Source organism: Panthera tigris (genome assembly GCF_018350195.1).
Source record: "Panthera tigris isolate Pti1 chromosome F3 unlocalized genomic scaffold, P.tigris_Pti1_mat1.1 chrF3_random_Un_scaffold_45, whole genome shotgun sequence".
NCBI lineage: Eukaryota > Metazoa > Chordata > Mammalia > Carnivora > Felidae > Panthera > Panthera tigris.
The window spans coordinates 295,966-309,115 of NW_024962182.1; the positions used below are offsets into that span (position 1 = coordinate 295,966).

At 52.7% G+C, this 13,150-nt stretch overlaps 1 long non-coding RNA gene across 3 annotated transcripts; it reads right to left on the bottom strand.

Annotated features, from left to right (window-relative positions):
* Positions 1–1,334: 1,334 nt before the first annotated feature.
* On the bottom strand, positions 1,335–9,322 carry LOC122236298. Of its 3 annotated transcripts, none has more exons than XR_006214378.1 (3): positions 9,170–9,322; positions 7,315–7,496; positions 1,335–1,735 (listed from the first exon to the last, which is right to left on the bottom strand). It is a non-coding gene; the product is annotated as an uncharacterized LOC122236298 (long non-coding RNA). The 3 variants fall into 3 exon arrangements; XR_006214377.1 differs by lacking the exon at positions 1,335–1,735 and adding an exon at positions 3,439–4,409; XR_006214376.1 differs by lacking the exon at positions 1,335–1,735 and adding an exon at positions 3,439–5,151.
* Between the last annotated feature and the right edge of the window lie 3,828 nt (positions 9,323–13,150).

Here is a 13,150-nt window from a genome sequence, read left to right on the forward strand (position 1 = left end):
TGTGACGGGGGGCGGGTGAGCCTGGGAGAGCCCAGAAGAAGCCTGGAGGGCTTCCTGGAAGAGGTGGTGCCAAAGGTGTGCGATGTTCCATATGATCTCTGCAGTCCTTGGGTGTAAGCATCCCAGAGAAAGACCCCTCCATGGGGACTGTTGAGTCTATCGCTACTGGCTAGGTGGCATTTGGTGACAAAGTAACAAATGGTCCGAGCTTCCTCTGCCTAGTCCTGGATTGTTGGGGGTCTGGTTTCTTCAGGGCGACAGAGACACAGCCATGGCTGACTGTTCTGGGGCCCTGGCTCCTGCCTTTCTCCTCTCTCAAGAACACGGGACACTGCGGTTGACCCCTAAACAGCTCTGTTCTTCCACCCCCCTGTCTCCGTACCCTTTGCACTATGATGGGGCAGCTCTTCCCATCAGGGGTGGGGTCTAGACCCCCCCGCTTTGAATCTGCACTGGCTCCGTGACTTGCTCTGGCCGACAGAATGTGGTGGAAATGATGCCGTGCCAATTTCAGGCGTAGGCCTCAAAGAGCCTCGTGGCCTTGCGTGCCCACCCTCTTGGGACCCTGGCACCACCATGTGCAGAAGCCCAGATGGCCTCCTGGAAGAATGGGACACATGTAGTCTACTCACCACCACCCTAGTCGCCCCGGCCAACAGCCAGCCAGCAATCAGCCGACCTCTGCCATTGACCACACATGCTTGAGGGAGCCTGGAAGACCTGCCCGACCAGCTAGCTGCTCAGCTAACTCAACAGTTGGTGCAAGCTGGTACATTTCGGGGTGGTTATTCCGCAGCAGAAACTAACAGATCCAGGCATCCCAGCATTCTGGGCAGGATGCACAGGCTGCAGGATTTATAGGCAGAGGCCTGGCTGCAGACAGATGGACTGGCTGGCCTTGGGACCTTCACCTGGCCCTCATGTTTGCTGTTACCTGGGTTCTGCTGTACAGCTAGGATCTACAGTCCTCACAGTTACAACCAAGGTATAGTTGGCCTGGTAGTGGCTGTGCCTAAGCCATCTGGCCTCCTCTACGGTTTCCTGGACCTACCCAGGGCCTTCCAGCCGCTTTCCATGACACTCCAGGTGAAACCCAAATGCCACACCATCCCACACCATGCTCCCTATTCCCACCCTGCTCCCAGGTTTGTGCCTCTCACTGCACTCCAGACACACCTGCCTCCAACCCATAAGACCTAACCTGACCTCCGGGCCTTTGCATGTGCAACTCTCCTGACTAGCATGCTCTTCCAGGATACCCACACGGCTCCCCCCCATTTCCTTCAGGCTCTGACCCAGTAGGCTTTGTTAAACAAACCGGAGATCACAGATCATTCTTACCAAATGGCCTGTGTCACTGTCCGCTTTATTTCTTTTCAGAGCAATTAGCATGACTGGGTGCAAAAGTGTCCACATTGTGAGACATCCAGAGGGAGCCAGCGAAGGTTAGGAAGGGAGGGTGGGATGCTGAGAAAGACGTCGGCGTTGGGACCTTCATAGCACACAGCCACTGCCTGGGAGCTGATGTGTCCTGAAGCAGCCTGGCACCCCCCACTGCCAGACAAACCAGCAGAGACACTGTTGGCAGTGCTTTAGCCACATGTAGGAGCTGGTATCTCACTCGGCCGCACAAGCCCAGGTTTATGGCCATGGCATAACTGCTTACAAGTGTTATGCAGGTGACACATGTTTGTCAAAAACACCTCGTCTTGAGGTGGCCACAGAGAGCAGTTCCCTGGAACACAAGAGGCTTCACAAAGCAAGGTGTCCCTGGGGCTCCTGCCTTCTGAAACCCCTTAATCGAGGGCCCACCATTTAGGTCCCTTCTCAGAGTTTCTAGAGCCTACAAAAGAGAGAAGTCTCTAACTGGAGCTGGGACTCCCCGGCCGCAAACAGGAGCAACACCGGGTGGCCTGGCTCAGCCTCGGAAGCTGGGAAGGGCACCCTCCAGGCCCAAGGAGGCCCAGGGCAGGCCCAGACCCACCATGGATCCAGGGTTCAGGGACAAAGCTCTTCTGTACTCCGTGAGGGGCCCCATGGCAGACCCATCCCAGAGTCCTGGACCAGTCACCAGGAGGGAGAGCTAGGGCCTGGTTGGGGTCCAAAGGGACCATGCAGTCTCGTGGTAAAGAGCGTGGAGTCTGGAGCCAGACTGCCTGGGATCAAATTGCAGCTCACTCCATCACTGCCCTGCTGAGTGACCCCAGGCAAGCCTCATAACGGCTCTGAGCCTCAGCTTCCGCATCTATAAGATGAGTGTAAAAACAGTGTCTCCTCACAGGGTGGCGAGGACCCCCACGGAATGCTCAGACTGGGCCCCAGCACATCACAAATGCTGCAGAAGTGAGTTGTCATCCACATCATCAGAGGCCATGACTCTGCATCACTCAGAGCAAGGGTGGAGCCTTCCCAGCAAGGATTCGACTCTGTTCCAGGTTTGAGGCTGCTGGGGTACTGCTCCCAGGGCTCTCCCTCCCCTTACTGGGCAAGGAGCTGGTGGGGAGTGAGAGGCAGGAGTTAAACCTCAGCTGCTTCATCATCAAAAGGACAGCAGGAGGGATGAGGCAGGGGTGAGAAGCAGAGGTGGCAGGAGGTTTTCAGGCCCCCAGGAACAATGTGTCCAAATAGTTTCACAGCAGCTCAGGGGAGCCCATGGGATGGAAACGGAAAGGCAGGCTGTCATGTCTGATCCCTCCACTGACAGCCCCAGGGTCCTGGGTCCCAACCCACCAGCCCTACTGTGCACAGCCAGACACCAAGAGGAAGGAACACAGAACCCGCCTTCAGAGAATCAGAGACAGACTCCACGTTGGGGTCACCCAACACGGTCGTTGTGTGGCCATTACAAACTCAACCCTCCTCTGTGCTCCTGTTTCCTCATCCTCACAAAAACATCCATGGATGGGGCGCCTGGGTGACTCTGTTGGTTAAGCGTCTGACTCTTGCTGTCAGCCCAGGTCACGATCGCAGAGTCAGGGGACTGAGCCCCACATGAGGCTCTGCACCGACAGCATGGAGCCTGCTTAGGATTTTCTCTGTCCTTGCCCCTTCCCCACTCTCTCTCTCTCTCCTTCTCAAAAAATGATAAAGAAAGAAACATAGAAAAAAATATCCATACATGGCTACACAGGGCCTCCTGGGGCACCTGCACGTACCAGGGATCGCAATGGTAAAAAGAGGGAGAGGGGAGAACACGCGGACAGCAGGCATGAATGACTGCAGGTGTGCTACAAATGATCAGAGATCTGAAGAGCTCAATTCTTAGGAGTTTTAAAAAGGCTTCTTGACATGTGACTGGAGAAAGGGGGCCCAGTTAGTAAACGGTGCTGGGACATCGGAACCAATTCCAGACACATTAAAAATCTATATTTGAAAAAGAGAAGTTGAAGAGGGGGATATTCTGGGGGAATATCTTTCCAAACTTGGGGTTGGGAACAATTTCTTTAACAAGGTGTTAAAAGCTCAGTAAGCATAAAAAAAAAAAAATCGATAGGTTTGACTGCAGGAAAATGTAAATTTCCCTTCACCAAATGACGGGTGAAAAGACAAATCACTAAAAGCAGAAGACCTCTGGCATATGTACAACTAGCAAAGGATCAGTATCCAGAATACATAAAGAAGTCCTACAAATCCACAGGAAGAAGAGAGGCAATGAGCAAAAAGACCACAGCAGGCATGTCGTAGAGGAGGAAACGGAGTGCACAGATGAACACGGGAAAAGCTGCCGGATGTCACGAGGATGCAGGGAAGTGCAAGGTAAGGTCCCCGTGAGAGATTTCACATCCATCAGGCTCACAGTGAGGAAGACATGTGACATCTGAAAGCACCGAGGGTCTGAGAGGATCAGCTGGCACCCACGGTTGATGAGTGTGAAACCTGGTCTGGCCACACTGAAAACCACTTTGGCCTTTTCTTGTTAGGTTGACCAGTCCCATACCTTAGAACCCTGCAAATCCACTCCCAGGAGTCACACAAGGCACACCCAAGAAGAGTTCGTCGCAGCACTGTTAGCAAGAGGAGGGGAAGAAAGGAAATGACCCAGATACTCATTGACAGAGCAATGCAAAAAGAAATTGTAGCACAGTCACACAATTTCTTTCCACACTGGTGACAGCAAACTCCAGCTACACAGCAGCACAGCTCAAGCTTAGAGACAGGGAAATGTTGAGTACAAAAATGCAAATTTTAGAGATCTACATACAGAGAGCAAGTTTTTACCGCTTGAGAACAAAGAAGCAATCTAATGTTTAGGCTTATTCAGTCGGCCTGTGAGCAAGAGAATGGCAAACAAACAAACACCAAATTGCAGAGAGGGGTGACCTCCAGGCAAGGAGAAGATGGAAGTGACTGGGAATGTTCTAGTTCTGGAGTTGAGCTGCGGGCCCACGGATGTTCATTGTCCCACCATCCTTCATAATGCACGAAACACACGAAGTATTAAAACAGAACAGAGGCAAAGGAGAAAAACAAGAAGAGAAACATGGTGTGGGTCCAGACACATCCAGTATGATTTCCTTGTCACACACATAGTTCACTGTTTTCACGTGGTGTCACGGGGGGTACCAAGAGTTCCGTCGAGAGGCCAGAGCGGGAAGTGAAAGGACAGGCAATTGGACGAGGGCATTCTTCCCTCTGGGCCCCAGTTTCTCCATATGCAAGATAAGGGGGTGTACCAGCAGTGGCAAATGGCTGGCGTGCATAACCCAGGTCTCCCCTTCCTCACCCGCTGAGGACACTACTCATGGATTGCAGCACTGTTTCACATGGAGCACAGACACGCAGCGTTGGACTCCACAGCTGGGCCCTGCAGGCTGCCAGGGATGCCAGTCTGAGAGGGCACACTAAGTGATACTTACATGCTGATCTGGAGAGGGTCCCTCCAGCTGTGGCCTGGAAGGTTCTGAAGCCTCACCAGCAGTCACTGGCTAGTCTGAGAGGCAGGGGCCCTAGGGAGGAGCCGGCTGGCTTTGGAACTGACCCTAGCCGGACCCTGGCAGCGTGCAGCCTCAGCTTCTACACAGCCCACGCCTGTGGCCTCCGGTCCGCCGTGGGGGGGTCCCTGCCCCCCCCCATCATCTGACCAGAGCCCGTGCTCCCATCCGTCGGGTGGGCAGGCTCATGTCTACACTCTGCGGGTGAGCTCTGCTGGACCTGAAAACGGCAAGACAGGCAAAGGGCCAGGCAGGAGCTCAGCAACACCCTCTAGCCCAAAGAGCCGTGGAAGCGGCCCCGTTGTGCCACATTCAACAAGCTCTCTGAGGCAGGAGGATGGCATTCCTTTCACCACCGCCTAGGCCTGTCTGGGCCTGCAGGCCTTTGCTCCTCTGCTCCCCTCCCTACCTGCCCCCCCTGCCCCCGCCTGTCCCCTCTTCCTCCCCTTATGGTCCCAGCTCACAAGACTCCTCCTTGGTTGTGCTATTCCATCTACCTCCCACCCCCACCCCCCCCAGTGACCGCTGACGTCCCTTCCTCTAGACAACCACCACACAGAGGTCAGCTTTTCCGAGGAGAGCTTGTGTGCTGGGTCTGGTCCAGTTTCTGTGGGTGTCTGTCCCCTCCAGTATGGGGAGCCCAGCAGGGTCCACCTCACAAAATAATACCATCAAACAGCCACAATTCCTTGGAATCAATGGGCTTCTCCGAGAACTGTCCACCTACTGCCTAAGCCGCACAGCCAGTGAGGTTGGCAGTCGGGGAATGGTACCTCCCTCCCTATTCCAACAGTGAGAAACTCAAGGGCCACAGAGGTGGGTGACTTCTCCAGCATCACTGCCCACCCTCCAACCTTCTGGGAGGCTGAGAAGCTTTTCTGTCATGTCCCATCAGGGCCCTCAAACCCCAGGAAACACCTCATTTCCCCAGAGCAGGGGCCTGCTGAGTGACCACAGCCCCTAATTATGAAGCATCTGGTTTCATCCGTGTCCCTGCGGATTCTTTTAATAACAAGATCATGTGGAGAGACATCATACCCAGGGACGTGATGCTTCGGCGATTCGTCTCTCTTTCATTTTGTTCACCTGATACACGTTTTAAATGACTACCGGGCTGTGTACACAGGAAGCCTTGATTCGCTAGAAAGAACCGTGGTGGGTTTTCTTAGAAGACAAGGTCAGGAATTTAAGGCATCCAGACGTGTCCAATGAGCAGAGTGGAGACAAAGATGTCTCTCCTGCTGCTGTGTCTGGGAACACAGCTGCCCACACACGCCCACCACAACCTCGGATCAGAGCCTGCCACTGATATCCACTGTGTGAAAGGGCTTGGAACCCACTGTCATCTTTATCACCATCCCTCTTCCCCAAGAAGCAAACACCATGGGCTTGCAAAGGCACTCCAACAGGAATGCTCACTTGTGTTCCCAGGAATACACACAGATGCCAGATATTTACTTCTGGTTCCAACTTCTCCTGGGTTCATCCTCTTTCAAGTCCTGGAAACTCTGGGCACCACTTCTTGCCCTACAATCCCTCCATCAGATCCCCCCATCGCCCACTCTCCCAGGAAGCTCCCCCCACCTGGACATCTCCAAATCCTACTCAAAGTCATCTCTGACTCCCCCTCTTCCAGGCAGTCTCCTTGCCTTCTCGCTGGCTTCTTTACACTAATTTCCTGCTAGAACGATCATAATGGGTTCAAATGTTGCTGCTTGCACACCTATCTCCCCCGTCACGGGGCAGGTGGTGGGAGCAGGGCACAGGGCTGATGTACCCCCGTTACCTCCAGCCCCTCAACATGGGCCCGGGCACATTGGTGGGGGGGGTGGAGTAGGGCCTCAAAGAAGCATGATCTAAATCCCTGGGCTCTGTTTTCCTCAAACTTAGAGTGTAGTGAAAGAGTTCTAATGACAAAGAAGGTAAATTCTAGGTATTCTGAACAGAGACCAGGCAATCCTTTCCTGAGTATTTCACAGTGAAGCCAAGACCTCATTGGTGAGTAACTGTCAACTGCCCAACAATGGGAGTGAAGAACTTTCCCAGGAGAGAGAGAGTCACAGACAAATGTTGTAAGGTGGGAGGGAGCAACTTGTGTAAGGACCGAAAGGCCAGTGGTGCCTCAGCAAAGCAATGGGGCGATGGGCAAGAGTTCATGGATTATGCATATCGGTTAGGTTAGGATGGGTTACGCTGCATAACACACAATTCTCTAAATCTCAGTGGCCTACAATAAAGTTTCTTTATGTCTCAGACTACACGCACATGTGGCTCTCCTTCGTCTCCTCTCCCCTCTGGACTCAGGTTGACAGAGCAGTCTGTCTCTGTCTGGAATATTGCCATTGTCGTGGAAAAAGGAAAAGAAAAGTGGTAAATTACTCACTGGTTCTTAAAGCGTGTGCTCACATCTGTTTTCACTGTTCACCAGCCCCTCTGCCATGCCTGAGGACAACATGGGCCATGCTGTATAATCCTCCAACCGAGCAGGGCACTTCGATACAGGGCACCGAATGTGGGGGAGTGGTAATCCAGTTCCACACCGTGCTTATGATTTTGACGTCTTTCCTAGGATCAGTGAAATCTGTTGAATAAACTGTTCATTTCTAAAAATCCCTCTGGCTGTAGTGAGAGACACAGATTGGAAATGGGCAAGGGTGGGATTCGGGAGAAAATTCGGGAAGCTGCCTCAGTTTCCCAGGGAAAAAAAAAAGAAAAGTACTTTACACTAGGGTCATGGCAGTGGAAATGGAGAGAAGCCAAGAGGTTTAAAAGATGGAAGGATCTAGTGATGTACAAAGAGGAGCAGAGGTGAGTGAATGTGTGATGCCAGAATGGTGAAAAGATACAGCAGGCTTGGCTTCTCATGTCTTAAACAGTTGCTGGCTCCCATCTTTGGGGAGGACCAGCTACTCTATTCTCTACTTGTCCTTGGGTTCTCTATGTTCTCCTAAGAAATCTCCCTTCTTGCTTGAAAAAAAAAAAACGGCTGAACTAAATAAAGATGGGAACACATGGATGTGGTGAGCAGGCGAGTGAGCTGACAAATGAGTGACACAGTGACCAAGGGAATTAATTCATGTCTCCAAGTGTTAAGAGTGAAGAGAAACTAGACTCAACCAGAAGAAAAAGAAAGTCCTCCCACTGGGCATGCCTCAAAAGGATCCCTCGCCTCCCTACTGACACATCAGGCATCTTTCTTCTTCCACGGGGCTATGACCAATTTCGGCTATAACAGAGAAAGGGGAGTGGGTGAGAGAAGAAGAAGGGAGGGACAGGGAGGCAGAGGAAGGATGGACTCCATGGACATATAGCAACCTCTATAGAATCCTCTCCTCTCCTCCATGTAGCCTCCCTCCCTATGCTTTCTTTTCAGAGTTCCAGACTTGACTTTCGGTGGTGGGAGGGCTTGGGATTCACAAACACCTCAAAAGAGAATTTCTGTAGCAGCAGCATTAGGCCACCTTACAGGAATTTAGAGCCTTGGGGTCCACACAGGCACAGAAAGCCGTGGGGTCTCCTCTGCCCTGGATGTTCTCATTAGCCAAGAAGTGGAAGGTTCAGACACAGAACTGTATGGTTGTGGACTCAGTTCAGCGCACCCACGGGGACAGCAAATAAGATGCTCCCTGTGGCAGCAGAGGGAGTGTTGTGGTCACTGTCCATGGTGCTTACAGGCTGACTCACCTGGAGAGGCTTGTTCTAAGACCCCGCCACACAGGATGTCAGAGCTGAGAGGGCTCCAGGATTTCAACTTTCCCAGTGCCTCATTTTTTCAGATAAGAAAGCACAAGTCCAGAGAGGGGAAAGACTTCCCTCGGGGCCACACAGTGGGTGGCACCGAGGGACTGGAAGCTAGCCTCTAGATGCTTGCTCAGACAAAACTCATTTCCTTGGAAGGCTCCTGGGATTTCCCCCCAGAAACCCAGAATAATTAGACCCTGAAAACTCACTGGAGGACATAGTAGGTACTCATTGGACACTGGTTGACTGAATAAACGATTATACCGGGACGCAAAAAAAAAAAAAAAAAAAAAATCTTGAAGCTGGGCTTGGGCCCCAGATCCTGAATTCAAACAGGAAGTCGTGTTCCTTTTTGGTATGGGTGAAATGGTACCGAAGAAAGCAGTGGGGGAAGGTAAGAAGTGCTGCCACGAAGACAGTGGGGTGGCGGGAAGAGGATAAGAGCAGGTGCAACCCAGGATATTGAGCACAGAGGAGGGCAGCAACTGGACACTAACCTCTGTTCTCTCAGGTTCACTCCCACCCAGGAAAACAGGTTGAACAGCTCAGGAGTTTCCTTAGGGAGGGTGGTCACACGACCTCAATCTGGCCATCCTCCCTGGCCACAGTGATTGGTTCAGCACTGGGTATGTGCCAGTCAGGTCCCAGTGGGTCCAGACCTTAGGGCTGGAATCATAGGGAATGAGGGGTTCTTTTTCTGTTGGGAGGCTGAAGGTGACTGTTGGGGGCCATCTTGCTTTCCTAACAGAAAAGCCCAGCTGAGAATGACACCAGCACAGAGGAAAGTAAGCAAGGCCAAGAGGTCGGGAAAGATGATTGCTACTGATGTCATCAAGCACCCAGGTACGGCCTTGCCTAAAACTGTCTGCCCTTAGCCTTCTTAGGTACGTAAATCATTCTCTCTTGCTTCGTTTGATTGCTTGTTTAAGCCGATTTGGTTTTTCTGTCACTCAGTGGCTATCAAAAAACAACAACAACAACAACAACAACTCCAATTGTTCCTTGAAGTTGTCTAAATGGAGCATCCTGGAATTGTGACAGTATGGATTTAGGCTAGGTTCAAGGGGGACTTTGAGATAACAGTGCAAAACTCCACAGTCTAACCTGGAGATCCAAATCGATTCAAACCGTATCTGTTGGCAGCCTGCTATAGGCTGGGCCAGTCACATTACCCAAATTAATCCTCATAGGACCGACCCTGTTAAGGTAGCAACTGATGACCCCATTTTAGAGGACGTGGCAGAGGCTCAGAGAAAGGAGGTGACAAGGCTATAGCTTGGAAGTGTGAAGCCAAGATTGCACACCTGGATTCTGCTGTGTGCAGCCTGAGAAGCCTCATGGTATGGCCTGTCCGTGTGTCAGGGCACCTGGCCCCACGCCTGGCATTCTGTGGGTGCCTGAGACTTGGTAACTGTCATGTGCCTGTTACAAGACTCAAAAAAGCAATGTGCACTGAAGGCAGGCAGGGACCTTCTTTCCCCAGCACTAACACACCTTCCCAGTTCCCCGAGGACTAGAATCCCTCTCTTTCCCTTGCTTTCCTTGGAAGAGTCCTGCTCTTGTGACCACAGGGCAGTCCCCCATTCACAGCCGGCATTGGGAGCTGCTACAAGGGAGGCCAAGAGCCTTCACCCCTCCACTATGCCTGGGGACATCTCTTTCCTTGGAGCCTTGGGGAACCTGACGCCCGACTTGCACACCCAAGGTCTTTTCCAGAACATGCCAAGAGTCTCACTCGGTTTGGAATGGGATGTATCCATCACTGCACTTTCCATGTCTCACTCGTGCACTCCTTTCTGTGCACTGTGGCCTCCCGTGCCTGCCACAGGAAAGGCCAAGCTGACAAGAACTCAACAGCTTAGCACTTGAAGGGACACACGAGGCAAGAGCTGACAGCTGGAAAGTTCTATTTAGAAAAGACCTCACGCTTAAAACTGAAGAGGCTGTCGAAGCCCTCAGGGTCCGGAAGCAGTGCTTGGGCCAAAGTGAACTGGAAGACTTCATGACGGCTGGAGGCTCTGGCCATGATGGGGGAGGAGAGGGTGTGGTGAGGTCCCTTGGGGTGACCCGAAGGCCCACTGCGTGCAGGGTCAGGTTGGCCAGAGAGGAAAAGGCAGAGGCTTGTCTCAGAGGTGTTCACAGACCAAACATGAATGGGCCAACCAGACAGACAGAGCACCGTAGCTCATGGGTGTAGAGTACAGGGACAGGGGCAGAGATCCAAGTCTGCTGGGGAACTAGTTAAGAACAGAGAAATTTTAACCAACACTAGAAGGCTGTATCAGTTGGATGTGTTTGGCTGAAGTGACAGAAAACCCTACCAAGAGTGGCTTAAACTATGAAGGCATCTAACATTGAATGTTTAATGACGATGTGAGAGATGGGAGGTCCAGAGGTGGTCTGGTGGCTCACAATGTCATCAGTGACCCAGGTGCCTCCTGCCTCTCCGTTATACCGTTAACAGAATATTGGTGTCACTGGTTCACGGTTGCCGTGTGGCTGCTTCCACTCCAGCCGTGACATCTGCACAGTTAGCACTCAAGTCGGAAGCAAGGGGGCACCTTCTTGAACCCTGCCCACCTCTACTCAAGAAGGAGAATCTCTCACAGAAGCCCCCAAAGACTTCCTCTAATACCTCATTGGCCAGAACTGGGTCCCGAGCCCCTTCCCCAGCCAGTCACCAGCTGCAGGAAAAGTGGTTGCCGTGACTGGCTTGGACCAACCCTGATTCCTCCAAGTGGAGCATCCACAGGAAGAAGGCAGGGCGGGCTGGACAAAGGCTACTATGTGAGCATCTGACACCATCCAGCTCGAAGGGACAAGTGGATAAGGGAGCTGAGGGCTCAAAGCACAGGGGATGGAGAGCAGAAGGAATGGCACAGAGGTGCAGAGGTGTGGGGACAGCTTGGGTGCTCGGGATTACTGCTGGTTCATTACCGTGGGAACAGAGCACAGGTGGGAAAGTTGGGCAGGCCCTCATTTTCCAGTTTAGGCCTGGAGTGGGGCAGGCCTTAGGCTATGGGGAGCTCCTAGGAGACGCTGAGCATGAGAGTGAGTGCAGGAGCAGAGGGGAAATTGCAGTTTTGTACGGGCACTTTAGGAACGGAGTAGAGCCATTCTGTGACAGCCAATAATGTCGCTAATAAAACTCTGGTGGCCTCTATTCAAACGGATGATTATAATTGACAAGAGAGAGCAAACATGACCTTAACTCATACATTTGGTAGTGGCAGCTACCTGTTTCTGGATATTAGAACGCACACCCTCAGCCTGGTCCTTTAGACAGCTACTGTGTCACATCCGCGACCCTGTGGCCCCCACCGGTCCCACCTTCCCTCAGCCTGGCTTCCAGCCAGAGGCCCCAGGGGGCCTGAAATGACTCGGTGCCCGGTGTTGTCATGTACACGGGATGCCCCCAGCTCGAGGGTGGGGCTGACTGTGTCCCACTCTCCAGAAAAGACAGCAGAGGCTAGAAGTGAGTGGGGGCTTGCTGTGAGGTGTGGGGTAGGGTGTGACACCAGAGCCGCTACCTTTCCCCGTCCACCGTGCTATGTATGACTTCAGGACTTTAGGAAGTTTGCTTATTGGCTAAACAAACCCAAGGGGGGCTCAGAACTCCTGCTCACTCCAGCGCTCCACCAGGGGGGGTCAGAGGATGGGAAGGGAGAGGACATGGGGAGGGGAGGGAGGAGGGCTCTGCTCTGTGCCATGCTTACCCATGCAGAAGGACACACATGTGACCCCATAAACGTGTCATCTATCTGTTATGCCCTGCGGCCCTCCAAGCCAAGTGTTAAGAATGCCCTGCTCTTGCAGGGACCACACAGTCCGGGGGTGACCAGGTGGGCAGGTGCACCGCGGGGGAGGCCCTCACAGTCCAGCCCGTGTCTGAGAGGGCAGCAGCCCTAATGAAGACCCTCTGTTCCAGGAAATCACATCCTGGGATGGACAGGTGCCCGGGTTGCCAGGTCAGCCAATTCTGGCCTTAAAGGGCAAGCTGGTATCATCCAGGCGGCTGATTTTTTTTTAATTAAATGGCACATTGAGAACCCACTAGTCAAGCCCCAATCCTGCTCTCTTGTAGCCCTCAGCCTCAGCTTTGATTTCTTCTGGCGCCACAGCTTCTAAGCTTCAAGTTGAGTACCATTATGTATATCAATTCTGTTCCCTTCCTGCGTTGACTTTAGTGTTAAGAGGCCACCCCAATAAACTCCCCCTCGCACACAGGCCAGCAGGCCTCTTTTCATGCAGTTCTGTAAAACGTTGAGCTGAGGGTTTAGAATCACAAGGCTTGGAGGGGCCTGTCTGACCAAGCAGGGCGGGTGGGCGGGCACCAAGGATTCACCCAGAAAACCTCAGCCAGCAAAGTGTCAGGCCGCCAGGAGAGCTGCCGCCAGGGATTGAGTGGGTTTAGAGGAACTCGATTAAGTGGATTCATCCAGCTGCCTCCAGGACAGCAGGCCCCGGAGGGGGGCTGT